General features: G+C 45.8%; 1 protein-coding gene across 1 annotated transcript in view; it reads left to right on the top strand.

The window, feature by feature from the left end:
- Positions 1-14,583, top strand: part of LOC106653788 (glutamate receptor ionotropic, kainate 2) — a 63,589-nt gene that overhangs the window by 20,197 nt on the left and 28,809 nt on the right. The window lies entirely within an intron of this gene.

Here is a 14,583-nt window from a genome sequence, read left to right on the forward strand (position 1 = left end):
TCAAAAACGCTGTTGCGCGAGGCGGTAGGAGTTTTGAGAAATGTTACCCTATATACTCGAGTCACGTTGTCCGTGTGCGCTCTTGCTTACGCGGGTGCCCACACTTATGCCACGGCGCCTATGCATGCACATTTGCACCGACTCGTGCAGCGACTCACCGTGCGTGCCTACCTGACCGTCCATAAGCCAGTCTGTCGTGGGCTGGATGTAACATCTTCCTTGTAAATGAATTGAACAAATTATCTGCTGCAGAAATGGAGCTTAATGTAGGCTCTAGAAAATGTAAAGTATATTTTCATTTGGTTTTTTTAAGAGATAATTTAGGTTCAAATACCATTTGTAAATATCAAGAGAATTTCAATTCTGAACATTATTGTCAAATGTGTAATCTTTCTGTCCATCAATGTCAAAGACTGAATTATGAAATAGTAAGTTTATTCAGGGCTCAAAAGGGGCTTAAATTATTTTATATTTCTATTTATAGTGTTAAGCTGAAAAAGTGAAAAAATTGTTTGTTTTAGAAAACAGGCATATGAGCCCTTTTCAACATCTCACAAAAAAGTACTTTATCTTGTTAGATATTTACAAACACTCAAATACACTGGTATAAGTCTAAAGACTTTCAACGATAAGCATTTGTCGCCTCTAAACTTCCTGTCATAGGTTTTCAAGTGTTTGCATGACACGATTGAGTTGTATGTGGTTTCATTTTGTTTATTGGACTATTGTCTACCAACGTAACCTCAAGCTAAGCATAAGATCAACTTTGACCACTTTCACATACAATTTTATAGAATATTTTATTAAAAATGATCAAAAATAATTGATAATAAATAAAATAATCTTATGACTTCACCAAAATTAACGTTTTAATATATTTAATACGTGATCCGGAAAATCCATTGACATTGACTAACTAAATCGTAAGATTGAAGAGCTTAGCTTTAGAAATTTAGAATCATGTCTACCACAAAAAATTATATCGGAGGCTAATACAAATAGTGATAACGAGAAAAGGAAATAAGTGAAATACTATATACTGATGAACTTTTAATAGGTAAAATATTTATTATGATTCCGTGATACACGTGTATGCTTCTCAACACATAAGAGCTAACTGACTACTATGGAGTGTCTAATAAGCTTGTAGCTATTCAGAGCTCTCTATTATAATAAAAGAGCAATTATACGCAATTACAAATAGTTCATGTACGGTTCGTTTATGATAATCTGCAGCTGAATTAGCATGTTAAATTAGATGTTTGGGAGTTACATATAACAGGATATTTGATTCCAACAACTATTGAGAATTATTTTATATTCATCGTAAGATAGTTAGAATAGTTACTTCTCCAAGATTCATGAAGACCAAAATTTTAAAACGTTTAACATCCTAACATAAGTACCTTATTGCGAATATATCTTTCGAATATTTACCATTGACGTACGCAAATCAAAAATATGTAGAGGGTACGGTAGTATTCCTTAGTCTTGAAAATAATGAATCTGGATTTAGTATCATTAGTTCACTGTGTAAGACCGGCAAACATATTTGAATAAAATGTATTAATACTTCACGCTTTCATGAGCACTTATTTGTTTATGAAATTGATTGCACGAATTCAAGTATATATATTCATTAAGAACAATTACCGAAAATTCCACTTATACTGTTTGTTGAAAAATTTGAAAATTTTATGTCATTAGTAATGACATGACTCATTACCTAGCACAATTTGTAATCTTTAAAATTTGTATAAGAACAGTTTTTCCTACTATTTGATGAGCTTTTTACAGAGGAGATTTTGAAGAGGAGTTCACGGATCTGTCCCAAAATTTAGTATGTTATTTCGGGATATGAAAATAACTTTAAGTTGAAATATCATATAGCGTAAGAATTTTTCCTATTTTTTAAAGGCTGTGTCTAGACGTGCGACAGATATATCGCCATTGCTTACGAGTAAAAACACACATTATCGAAGCGCCGTGAAAAAAAACACACCTCTTTGGATACCATGAAAAAAAACACACCTCTTCGGAGCGCTGCAAAAAAACACACCTCATCGGAGAGCTGCGAAAAAAAACACACCTCATCGAAGCGCTGCGAAAAAAAACACACCTCATTGAATGCCATGAAAAAAAGCACAGCACATTGGATACCGTGAAAAAAAAACACAGCAAATTGGATGCCGCGAAAAAAAACACCGCATTGAAACTTGTTTCGTTTTTTTTCTGCTGTTTTTTTTCGCGGCATCCAATGAGGTGTGTTTTTTTTCGAGTCATCCAATTTGCTGTGTTTTTTTTCACGGTATCCAATGTGCTGTGTTTCTTTTCATGGCATTCAATGAGGTGTGTTTTTTTTCGTTGCGCTCCGATGGTGTGTGTTTTTTTTCACAGCATTCAATGAGCTGTGTTTTTTTTTCGGGGCATTTTATCAGTATGTTTTTTTTCGTAGCGCTTTTCACTGTGTTTTTACTCGTAAGCAACGGCGATATATTGATTTTTGAAATCTGTCGACAGGACTTGTAAAAAGTACTATAAAAATGACCTACTTTCAAAATTGCCCTAAGATAGTAATAGAATGCAAAATTAATAAATTAATTTACCAGCTCATGATCTTGCGATCCTAATATTACCCTTATTAAAATTCTGAAACATCTGTAATCGAGCGAAGGTAACTTAACAAAAAAATGGTCTGCTAAGTTGTTATTTGTATGATTTGTTACAGTACACATAACTTTTATTTTGTCTAATACAGCAACAGAGACAATTCTTTAAAATGTTTAAATATCGAAATAATCGTCAAAGATTTTTTTCTTTGGTTTGTTACAGTACACATAACTTTTATTTTGACTCAAACAATAACGGAGATTACATTGTATAATGTTCGTATTTCGTTGTAATAATTTTCTCGAAATTTATTGTAGTCGAAAAAATTGTTAAAATAAAGTCACTCTAATGCGAATATAATACATTACATTGGTAGCAATACTTTCAGTCCTTCAGTACGAAATATCACTTTGCGTGCCCAGAGCTCATTGGCCACCAAGTGCTGTCGTGACATTTTTTTTAATTTTTCAGAGGCTTCAATTAGTAAAACTACTTTCTATTTCATTTCGAATCTTTATAATGTGACGGTAGACTCCCCGTGTCCACCGTCTACAAGGCGTTCTCAATGCCTGGCCGACTTTGTCGTTATACGACGCGCCAGACGAGCGACTGCTCGTCGCCGGCCAGGGTCCGGCTAGCTCTATAGGGACGGGAGAAAACGCGAGATACTACCTCGAGGTCGTGGGTACGACTCTCCTCCTGGAGGAGACGCCGACAAGTATGGAGCGGGGACTCCGGCAACTGCAACACTGCACCTGTAAAGCACCTGAAAAACCGAGAAAATCCTTGAGAAAGAGGAAAGGAAAACGACGGGTCGTATAAATAATAAAACAGTGAATTTCAGTAAATACAAAGATTCTATTTTATTCAATCTCCTCCGAATCACCCATTCACACGTAGCCGAAGCTGTCACACTCCCAATCACACCGGGTCGCGGACGCAAGCTGCGTTGCCGTTCGGAGGGTCTATGCGAAGCGCGGTAGTACCAATGGCTACTCACAGTATTCCTCGCTCTCGAGGCTCGCGACCGCACGGGTAGACTCCACGTCGCCGGGGTCCTAGGAGTTTCTCTGCTTTCCTCGTTGTCGTCTGTTGGCCACAGACGCGAACAGGGACGGGCCGGAAGGTCGGAATGCGTCGCGTTGATGTCGACTTGGTGCGCCGCACGTCTCGCCAGCACACACGCTCGAGATCGTGGCCACCAACTTCACACTCACACCAACACGCACCTAGACCAACTTTCACTCAACAATTACTTACTACACCCTCCTCACACACGCTCGACTACCAGATACCCCGCACAAAACTACTCAACAATGAAAACTCAACAGAGCTCGCGTACACTCAGCTCTACACTGCTCAACGGTCGAAATACAAATGTTGCGATCGTCTGCTAATTGGCACGCACGGGTCGCGAGGATCTTCGTGTCGCCTTGTCTATCTCTCGTGTCTGTAGCAGCTTCGGCTTCGCTGGGCGGGCCAAGCGAACGTAAACATGGCAATGTTCACGATCGTGCGCCACTGCGGTGAGCAAGCCGGGCTCTACCTTCGTTCCTTTAATCGCGCGTACCTGCAAAGATACCACGCAATTATTATCGGCGTCGCCAACATTATTAATTATCCATTTCTCGCAGCCTACGTTTGCAGCGGCACAACGTCACACCCCCTCCCTTACCCGCTACCTACCACGGTCGCGCCGAGGAAAGGAGTTGTCGCGCAAGCTCGAGGTAAAGCTCAGTGCAATTGCTTACCTTCGCCGCTTACGGCTCTGCCGTTGAGCTTGAGAAGCTAGGAGGGTGACTCACCGGTGCAGCGGGGTCGCCTAGCTTCTTCTTCTTACTCTTTTCCTGCGACAAAAAACAAACCTGATTATCCACCTCTTCGGGCTCTCCATCGGACGGGGCCGCGGCCGCACGTCTTTTGGAGGGGGGCCCCTCTGACTTACCTGCGTTGGGACGTCTCGGAGGCCTTACGGCTGCCCGCATGACTTCCTCTCGGACCTCCCGACTCACGTCGCCTAGATTTGCGGCCAGTTGGTTGAGTGCGGCGACCCACTCCATGGCACCTGGTCCGGGCTGTGCAAGGACCTGCACGGCTGGAGGCATCGCGGCGTTCGGCTGTACGGCGGCGGCCTGCGCCACGAGGGCCCTTTCTTCGAAATGTGGCGGTGGCTCGATGGCTCGCAGGGCCTGCCGCGGTGGTGACGATGGCCGGATCGGAGCCGGGGTCCGTGAGGGTCCAGTGGACGAGGTGGCCGGCACTTCCACGATCTCCGTGATCGTGGCGGTGCTGTTCGGTGGTGTGGTGGCGCGCGACGCCGCAAATCTTGAGGGCGATCGTCGTCCAGGCACCTCACGAGCGCGTGAGGTCCGAGCAGGGGGTCCGTCCCGACTGGGTTGGCTCCGCATCCAACGCTGGTACCCTTCTCGGCACCGGGGACAATCAGCCGGCGTGTTGACGTCTCGGCGCCCGCAGTTCCAGCAGTAGACGTGCTCGGGTGTTTGCTGGCACGCTCGCCATCCGTGAGTCGTGCTCCAGCAGATGAAGCAGCCGCCTTTCGGTGGCTCTACCCGAGCGTCACGCGGCATGTGTCGTCCGTCGAACCTCGTCGTTTCGGCTCGGTTTCTCGGAGGGAAGCTTGGTATTCCACTTCCCACCAAGGTTCTCCTCCCTTGTCCTCTCGCCGAGCTGGTGCGACTTGTCGTGGCTGTGCGAGCCGGCTGGCCAGCCTTGAATTTGGTGCCCTGCCTGGCCAGGTCGCGCCGCATGGACCAATATATTTCATGTTGGGCGGCGACGCGACGGGCAGCGGCCACGGCTCGCTCGTGGCGTACCTGTTCCAGGCGTTCGCGCTGGCGAGCTTCCTCGGCGGCTCGGGCACGGTCGGTTCTCCGCTGCTCCTCGTCCGGGCGCTCGTGTTGACGAACCTCTGCAGTGACGTGGGCGCGTTCCTGCGGCTGCCGTTCTTCGGCACGTTGTTTGGGCAGAGGTGCCTCTTCGGTGGCTTCAGCGCGTCCTTGGCCACGGTGCGCTCCGTCGGTGGTGATGTTGGCCGGTGATTGTCGGCCTGTAGGGTTGGCCGAGGACGCAGCTTGTGCGGCCGCTCGCTTCGCGCGGACGAGGTCGACCCTGTCCTTCGCCTCCAGGAGCCGCTGGAGTCGTTCCGGGTCATTGGACGGCGGTGAGATTGGAGCGTGGATTTGGCCCCGGTTGAGAGCCTCGCCTAGCTTCTGCTCTCGCTCGATGGCCGCGGCGAGTTTATCTCGACGTGCTTGTCGACGCTGGCCTTTTGACAGGCCCAGGTTGTGCGGAGCAGGGAAACGGGGCAGTGGGTAGCGGAGTTCGGGCCAAGGGAAGGCACCCTCATCCACGCCTTCGTCCCAATCCTCGTCGTTCCAATGGTCAGGGATCTCGGCGACGGGTGGGAACGAGAACTCGTTCGCCGTGGCTCCGCCGCAGGCTTCACCTTCGTCGCTGGAGTCGGACGCGCACAGCACCATTACGTCGTCATCGCCCTGCTCCTGGCTCGACGTAGGCGGTCGTTCGGCGGTGTCCTCGTTGACGGTCTCGGGGACGACCTCGCTGGTGGCTTCTGCGGGCGGGGCTCGGTCCTCAGCCGGGATAGGCGGGACCAGGCCAGCGCTCACGGTGGCGGCGAAAGTCGTTGCGGCCGTGTCCGAGTTGGTCGCGTTGGCTCCATCCGTGGCTTGGGCGTTACTGGCCGCCAAGGCGGCCCACCTCGTGTCTTCGGCGACCGCTGCCAGTACACTCCTGGTGTACTCGGACAGCCTAGGTGGAGGCACGGGGGCCGGTGGCTCGGGTGGTACCGGTGGGTCCTCGGCCTGCCGTTGCGGCAATCCGCGACATATGTCCCCGGGTTCCTCTCGTCCGGATACCCGATCGCTGGCGCATCTTCGGGTCCTGGTCGGTGCTCGTACACTCTCCGGGGTGACTTATTACTGGAGGTACTTCTGAAACAGATATCGAAAACAAAATTAGTTATCTTCGCACTCAGAGTCACTACTCATTATGATGAACTCGGTACATGCGATTTGGGTATCTGTTTCACGCGGCTGTATATATCGCTTCAAGTTGTTCACGTCGACCTTCGCAACGCGTTTATCATTCGGTGTCTCGACTACGTAGACGGAGGGCGAGAGAACTTTTAATACCTTCACCGGGCCTTCGTAACGCGAACCAAGCTTTTTGTTGAAGCCGTCCGCGCCGACTGACAAGTGATGCGTGCGTCGCATCACGATGTCGCCCTCTGCGAACCTAACGTCTTTGCGACCGCGATTGTAGTGGCGAGCTTGTCTCGCATGCGCTTTATCCAAGTGAAGCTTCACGAGATCGCGAATCGCATCGAGTCGCGAAATGCGTTCGAGCCACACAGTTTCATCGACCTCCCAGTATTCGACGGCTGGGGCTTCTACCTCGCGACGCAAACTCTTCACAGGTTGCGGATGTCATCCGTAGTTGAGAAACGCTGGCGATACACGGGTCGACGATTGTACCGCAGTGTTTATCGCGTGGCGCAGCTCGTGTAAGTGTTTGTCCCAATCTCTATGGTTCGCACCTACATACGCGGCGATCATCGTTTTTAGCGTACGATTGGCCCTCTCGGTAGGATTCATTCGTGGGGTATAGGGAGCAGTCGTAACTTGTCGTATGCCGTAAGCATCGAGGACAGCGGTTACATCTTTATTCACCTGCTTCTTGCCATTATCGCATATAAGGAAATCGGGCGATTCCCAGCGGAAAAGCACGAGTTCCTCGAGCGCGCTTGCGACTGCTTTCCCTGTGGCGCGTCGCACGGGCTTGAGTTCCACCCAGCGAGTGAATAAATCGACGAATACGATTAGATATTTATTCTGACTCTTGCTGAGTGGAAACTCCATTAAGTCGCAAGCGATTACGGCCCACGGCCGCTCGATAACTCGACGCCCCATTAGTCCACGCGGACCCGTCTGATCAATCTTATAGCGTTGGCATGTATCACATGCGCGAACGTATTCGTATACGTCGTGATAGATGCCACGCCAATAGTACTCGCGCTTGACGCGATCGAAGGTTTTCTCGACACCCAGATGACCGGCGCTCGTGATATCGTGAGCGTCATGCATGACTCTTTCCCTTCGCGCAGGCGGTACAACTAATTTCCAACCCTCCTCGCAATCGGTGATAGGGTCGAGCAGCGGATCATAGCGATAATGGTACAGGTTACCGCCTTCGACTCACCAATTTTGCCAGCGCTGAGGATTTTGCGTGACATCTTGTATGAGCCACTGATGTTCTTCGTCAATTTCTTCGCTCACACCTGCGACGCACACTTCGTCGTTGGCTTCGTATGCTCGCGATAAGGCATCTGGCAACTCGTGCAGTTTGCCACGCCGGTGTACTATCTCGAATTCCCATTGTTGCATCATCTCCAAGGCCCATCGAGCAAAACGGCCCGTCGGGTCTTTGAGATTGCGCAGATATTGAAGTGCGCTGTGATCTGTCACGGCGATGAACCTGTACCCTTCCAGGTACGGACGAAGCTTGCGTATCGTCCACAGGAGTGCGAGACACTCCTTCTCGCTGGTCGTATAGTTGCGCTCCGCTGACGTAAGTACGCGGCTTACGTATACGATCGGGTGTTCGCCGTCGTCGAACACTTGCGAAAGCACACCGCCGATCGCAAACGCAGACGCGTCGCACTGGATGATAAACGGCCTCGTAAAGTCTGATCGTGCGAGCACGGGATTCCGTCAAAGCTTTCTTCAGAGCTTCGAAAGCTCGTTGTTGTTCATCTGCCCAAATCCACTCTGCGTTCTTTTTCGTGAGCTTGAGAAGACGCAACTTCATCTCTGCATCGTTTGGTATGAACCTGGCGTACCAGCCAAGCATACCTAAGAAACGTCGCAAGCTCTTCAAGTCGGTAGGCGCCGGATAATTCATCACCGGTGCGACTTTGTCCTCATCGACGCGCAGGCCATCTCCGTCGAGTACGTACCCGAGGTACTTCATGCTCGACCGGCAGAACTCGCACTTCTTGCGATTGATGGTCAGACCTGCGTCGTTCAGACGCCCAAGTACTTTCTCGAGCCACACGAGATGCTGCTCGAACGTTTCGGTGACGATGATGATATCGTCAAGGTACCCGAAAACGTGCGGCTCGCATTCGGGGCCAAACAAAGCGTCAATTAGTCGCTGAAATGTCATTGGCGCATTGGTGAGGCCAAAAGCGAGGCGCGTGAACTGGAACAGTCCGGCTCAAGGTACCGCAAATGCCGTATACTTTTTGCTTGACTCTTCCATGGCAATTTGAAAGTACGCAGACTTCAAGTCGACGCAGCTTGTCGAGTATCACGTCGATGTTCTGTACTGGATACGCATCCTTCTTCGTCACCTTGTTAAGATCGCGATAGTCGATGCAAAATCGATTGCTGCCATCGGCTTTCTTAACAATGACAGGGGCGCTGCTCCACGCCGACGCTGACGGTTCGATGACGCCTTCGGCCAACGTCTTCTTCACTTCATCGTGCGCCACTTGTAGCATTGGCGGTGACATGCGTCGCATCTTATGTTTGATTGGACTTGCGCCCTGCACGTCGATGTGGTGTTCCGTCAAGCGTGTGAGGCCTAGAGCGCCAGGCTCCGCTGTCATCATGCGGTCGACAACAACGTGGATTGCGGCCTCTTGCTCCGGTGTTATTTCGGACAAACCTGCACATTCGAACGTTTCTGCCTCGCTATCTTCGTGCTCTCCGAGCACTCGATCGAGCAGAGCTTTTAGGCAAGCTTGCTCGGAAGCGGAGGCTATTGCGAGACTCGCACACTCTACCAGAATGTCCGCCTCGCTGTTCGAATCTTCTCTATAGAACGGCAGCCAAGGGCCTTTGTGTACACGCCATTCGCCTTCAACGGTTTGCGTGTCCACCGCCCAGAGGTTCTTGAAGTCCGCTCCAAGGATGATGTCATGGTCCAAATAACTCATTGCTCTCCATTGCATGCGCTCGGTCTTGCCATTGATGTGTACTTGCACGTCGAGGCGACCTAGCGTCGTGGTTACTCCAGTCGAGCATGGGCCTTTCACTGCAGTCGCGCGACCTTGTAGTCGGTTTGCGAGCTTTCGTGCAATTTTTGGCCCGATGAAACTTGATTGTGCGCCGGGGTCGTACAGAGCTTTGTACTGTCTCCCGTTTAACTGCCCACAAATGTAGTCTCGATTCTCCGAAGCTAGCGCTGCACACTCGTCATCGCTCGCTTCGAATTTCAAAATTTCCCCCTCTGGACTCGACTGCACAAGTGGAGTGGTCCTTCGGGGGTCGCGTGAGATCGCACCTTCGACTCTCGCGCTCACATGCGAAGACTCTTCACATGTTTCCCCCCCTCCCTTAAACGACGCGTGTGCGCTCGAGCTTTCGCGTCGATCAAGTTTTGGCCTCTCCAACAGCAAGGTATCGATTGCCTTATCGATTTTACCGAGCTGTGCCTTGTCGATTTTAGCTTCTTGGCAATACTTCTCATGCTCGCGTTCGCTCGCGCGATGCGTGGCGTCAGCGGTAGTGGCGGAGAACTACTCCACTGATTGGTCAATTGTCCTAGTTCGCGTTCCATTGCGGGGCCGGCAGAAGACCGTCCTGCCTCCCAGCATTCGCGTTTCCCCAGGCCTGTCTGAACGGAGTGCACCGCTCGCAGTTGCGGAACTCGGCGTTCGGCGTTCCGCAGACTTGGCATGCGGTTTGCGGTGCTCTGGTGCACTGAGGTGCTAGATGACCGTTTTCGTTGCAGCGGTAGCAGCGACGCTGCGGGCATTTGCTGGCGCGATGATCTGTTTCACTACATGTGAAGCACGCGCCAACGAAGTGCGCGTTGTTGCCACGGGCTTCGCCGTTGGCGACATTTGTCGTTGCCTGCTGCTGTTGGCCAGGGCTCGCCACTTGCGTTGGTGTGTTTTGCACTGCCGCGACGCTTTCCTGATTCGTACCCTGCTTCTTCTTTGGCGTACGCTTTTTCTTGGTTTTAACCTGGCGTATGTCCTTTGCCACAGAGCTCTCCTCTTCAACTTCCGACACAGCAGCGATTTTCTGCGTCTGGCGTGACGACTTAGCTGGCAACGGCAAAATCGTTTCGCTTTCGTTGTGCTTGGAGTTCTTGCTGATCGCCAAGGCATCTTCATAACGCTCTCCGGCCTTTTGGATTTTCTTCAGCGATTTTGGCATACGATTGCACATCGCGCTGCGGTACTCCGGGCGGATGTTGTTCCGTACAATCCTTACCTGTTCGCGGCGTGACAGCTTCTCCGTCAGATGCGTGAGGTAGAAGTTGAAATACATGATGAAGGTCATAATCGATTCATCTTCGCCCGGCTAGCTCAGTCGGTAGAGCATGAGACTTTTAATCTCAGGGTTCGGGCCCCACGTTGAGCGCCATTAGTGACGGTCCTGTGTACAATTTTCTAGAATTTGGTATTCATTTTTTATCATTTTCCATAAATTAATTTCACTTTGCTATATGTACAAGTAGCTACAGTTCATCTTATGGCTAGCTTTTGGTTGCGACCATGGCCAATTGGCTATCGAACAAAATGAAACTACATAGGCTCATTTAGCTGAATGCTTGATCTTGGATTTCTACGACAGGTAGCTTAGACATGCGTATAGCTTGCGTTGATGACCAATACCCTCATTATTATTGTACTCAATTGTTCCTAATTATCTAACTTGACAAAATACTTTCAAATAGGCTATTGAAAAAAGTTATCATTTGTGTTATTGAAAAAACAAATGTTTTTTACTTTTACAGCATAATACTGTAATTGAAAAATGATAAATAATTAAGCCTCCTGTTAGCCCTTAAAGAAATAATTTAGGAAAAGATGATGCAAGTGTATGCTATAAATATAGTTAAATTTAATAATATAATAGACTTCTTGACATCGTAAATAACAGCTCAGAATTAATATCACATTAAGTTTGACCCTGAAATAAAATTTCCATAACATTATATTCTAGAAATAGTGACTTTAATCATTTTACTTATTGCATCTTCAGCAACAAAATTATAAAACCAGTCAACACCGTGAATACTGACTTTTTAAATTCGCGTATAGGGGAGAAGCGCCTGTTATGGCACACCTAAGAGATTTTGGTTAATAATAAAAAGTTGTACAATCAAAATTAACTTTTTATTACGGAATTTCATTCCTTAGACGTTCATGTTTGAAAATTCAACTTCATTTACCTGAAAAATGTCGTTTATTTTTCATAAACAAGTATTTTAAAAAATTTGTCTTTGCGCCACAATGGGCACACTTTTGCCTTTTGTGGCGCACACCTATTCCTATTATGGCGCATTATATAAGTAAGGTTATGAAACTAGATTGCATCGAATGAAGTAGTTTGATCAAGAATGATGAATGGGAATGATAAATAATATGCAACAATTACAGAACATGTTTTTATTCTTGGATTTAATATCAATGACAACTGTGAATATTCAAACATAAAAAACGTAAATTCAAAAAAAATTGACTAATAGTCTTAGTTTTTTTGCAATAAGATATTTTTAGAAAAATCGATTGGCTTATCATAAACAAAATTTTTTAAAGTAGCAATAAGTTTCTGATTCTCTTTATTTTTCTTATTTTCAGCAGCTTGATGTTTCCTTTTTAGGGCTGCCTGAATTTTTTTTTCGACGTTGGCTTGAAAAGTTTTTTGAAGCTGAGCTTCCTTTTCTTTTTTCTTCAACTCTTCTTTTTCTTTCAGTTTAGCCTCTTTTTCCATCTTCGGTTTTTGGATTTTTTCTAACTTCAGCTTTTCTTTTTCAATAATGGCCTTTTCAATATTTTTGGCTTCTAATTCTTCTTTTTCTAGTTTTTCAGCTTCAGACTGTTCCTTCTTCATTTTAAAAAGTGTTTCATTCTTAATCTTATTCATTTTATTCATTTTATTATTTGCTATTTTTTTTTCTGGTGGGTGAAGAAGTAACTATCTCATAACTTCCAGCCTTAGCACGTTTTTTTTTATTTGTAATACTTTTTACTTTTTGATCAATATTTATTTCTTGATTAAGTGAGGCTACGAAGTCTGAAAAACAACTTTCTTCTTTGCCAACAGAATTATTTTGGTTGAGTTCCTTATCCAAATCAAATGTACTATTAGCTAAATTTGCTGAGGCTAAAAAATCTGAAGAACAACTTTCCTCTTTGCCTACATGAATACTTTGGTTGAGTTCCTTATCCAAATTAAATTTACTAATAGACTCTTCTTTATGATTTGAAATACTTTCATTCACATGACTAACGATAGTTGCATTATTTATTTCATGACTAGCAGCATCATAATACTCAATGTTACTCCAAGGCATATTTGCATCTTCATCACAATTATCGATTTTGACCACTTTAATAACATCACAATTATCAGTAACATGTCTTAACATGTTCACTTCCAGCACATTTTCTTCATTACGTATTGTCGAGCTTAAAGAGGTATAATTTTTGTCATCTTTTGATTCAGAATTAGCTATTTCATTATTAATACAGTTGGTATCAGGTTCTTGATCCATGGTTGAAGTATCATCGTTTAAGTTTCTTTCAATATTTTTAGTGACATCATCAGAAGATATTTCCATTGTAGAAGATTCAATTGAATCAGATGATTTATCAACATTCATCCCAAAATGTTCTTTGAATAGCTGCGTATTAAAAGGAAATATCCCTGTACACCTGAATCCACTTATTTCCTTGTCTGGAGATGTAACACGATTATAAGCTTCAGCAAAAAGTTCTGTAAAAATGATAAATGTCAATTACAATTTTAAATGCTTACTTACATAGATACTTACAAAAGGAGTGATTTTTTGGAAGTTTAAGTCCTTATCTTTTGTCTGAACGAATTGGTCACACACTTCATAGAACTTCTGCTTAAGTGGTCCAAAAAATGTCACATCCAGAGGCTGTGTGCGATGAGAAGTATGTGGAGGAAGCGTAAGTAAGTGAATATTATGCATCTTGCACAAATCTATAATTTCCAATGAACAATGACTTTCGTGATTATCTATAACCACTAATGCAGGTTGTAGTATATCATCTTTGGTTGGCATGCGACCATTCAACTGTGGATGCAAGTGTGCCACAAGTGATTTCATATATTTAAAGAATAAAACTTCATTACTCTAGCCATTTAGGGTAACATCTACAATAGATCCATCCGCGTGCATTTTTCGCGAAAAGAGGATAATTTCTTCTCCTGGCGAACACAAACATAGGTGGATGGAAATATGCTGAAGCACTAACACAACAAATAACAGTAGTGTTTTTCCCTCGCTCTCCAGATGTGGCATGTCCAACTTGCTTTTGCCCTTTTGGGGCAAGAACATTTGGTGGGCGATGCACAGTACTGATTCCAGTTTCATCTATATTAAAAATTCTACTGCGAATAAACTTATGCTGAGATGCCAGACTGTCTAAATTATTGAAAAATTTGTTCATTTCAGCTTTATTGAAGCTGTTGATTCTGTATAAGCTGGTTGCTTCAGGTTTTCGCACACTTAATCTGTCATTTCTTTCCAAAAAATTCTTCAACCACTTAGTGCCAGCCATCTTTTTGGTTTTATTGAATGTATGATTTAAACCATTTTTTTCAGCTAAACTGAAAGCAACTGTCCTGCATTGCTTAGGTGTCACACCACAATACACATTAGAGGATTCAATAATTCTTTCTTTTAATAGTTTTTCTTGAGACTTATTAAAAGTGGGGAGCAGGCCAAATTTTGGAGATAATGAGCCATTCACTCTGTCAGTCGATGATTTCTTCCGTCTTCGTAGACTGCTTTCTGGAATTCCATAAATTCTGCTGGCGGCTCTGGTGGAACACTCTTTATTATCAATAGCTTTCAGAGCTTGAATTAATTGATTTGCAGTCCACAGGCCTCTTTTTCTTTGACTGCCGTTAACAGGTTTCTTCTGTAATGAACAGACAACAC

Source organism: Trichogramma pretiosum, unplaced genomic scaffold (assembly GCF_000599845.2).
Source record: "Trichogramma pretiosum strain Unisexual culture from Peru unplaced genomic scaffold, Tpre_2.0 scaffold111, whole genome shotgun sequence".
Lineage (NCBI taxonomy): Eukaryota > Metazoa > Arthropoda > Insecta > Hymenoptera > Trichogrammatidae > Trichogramma > Trichogramma pretiosum.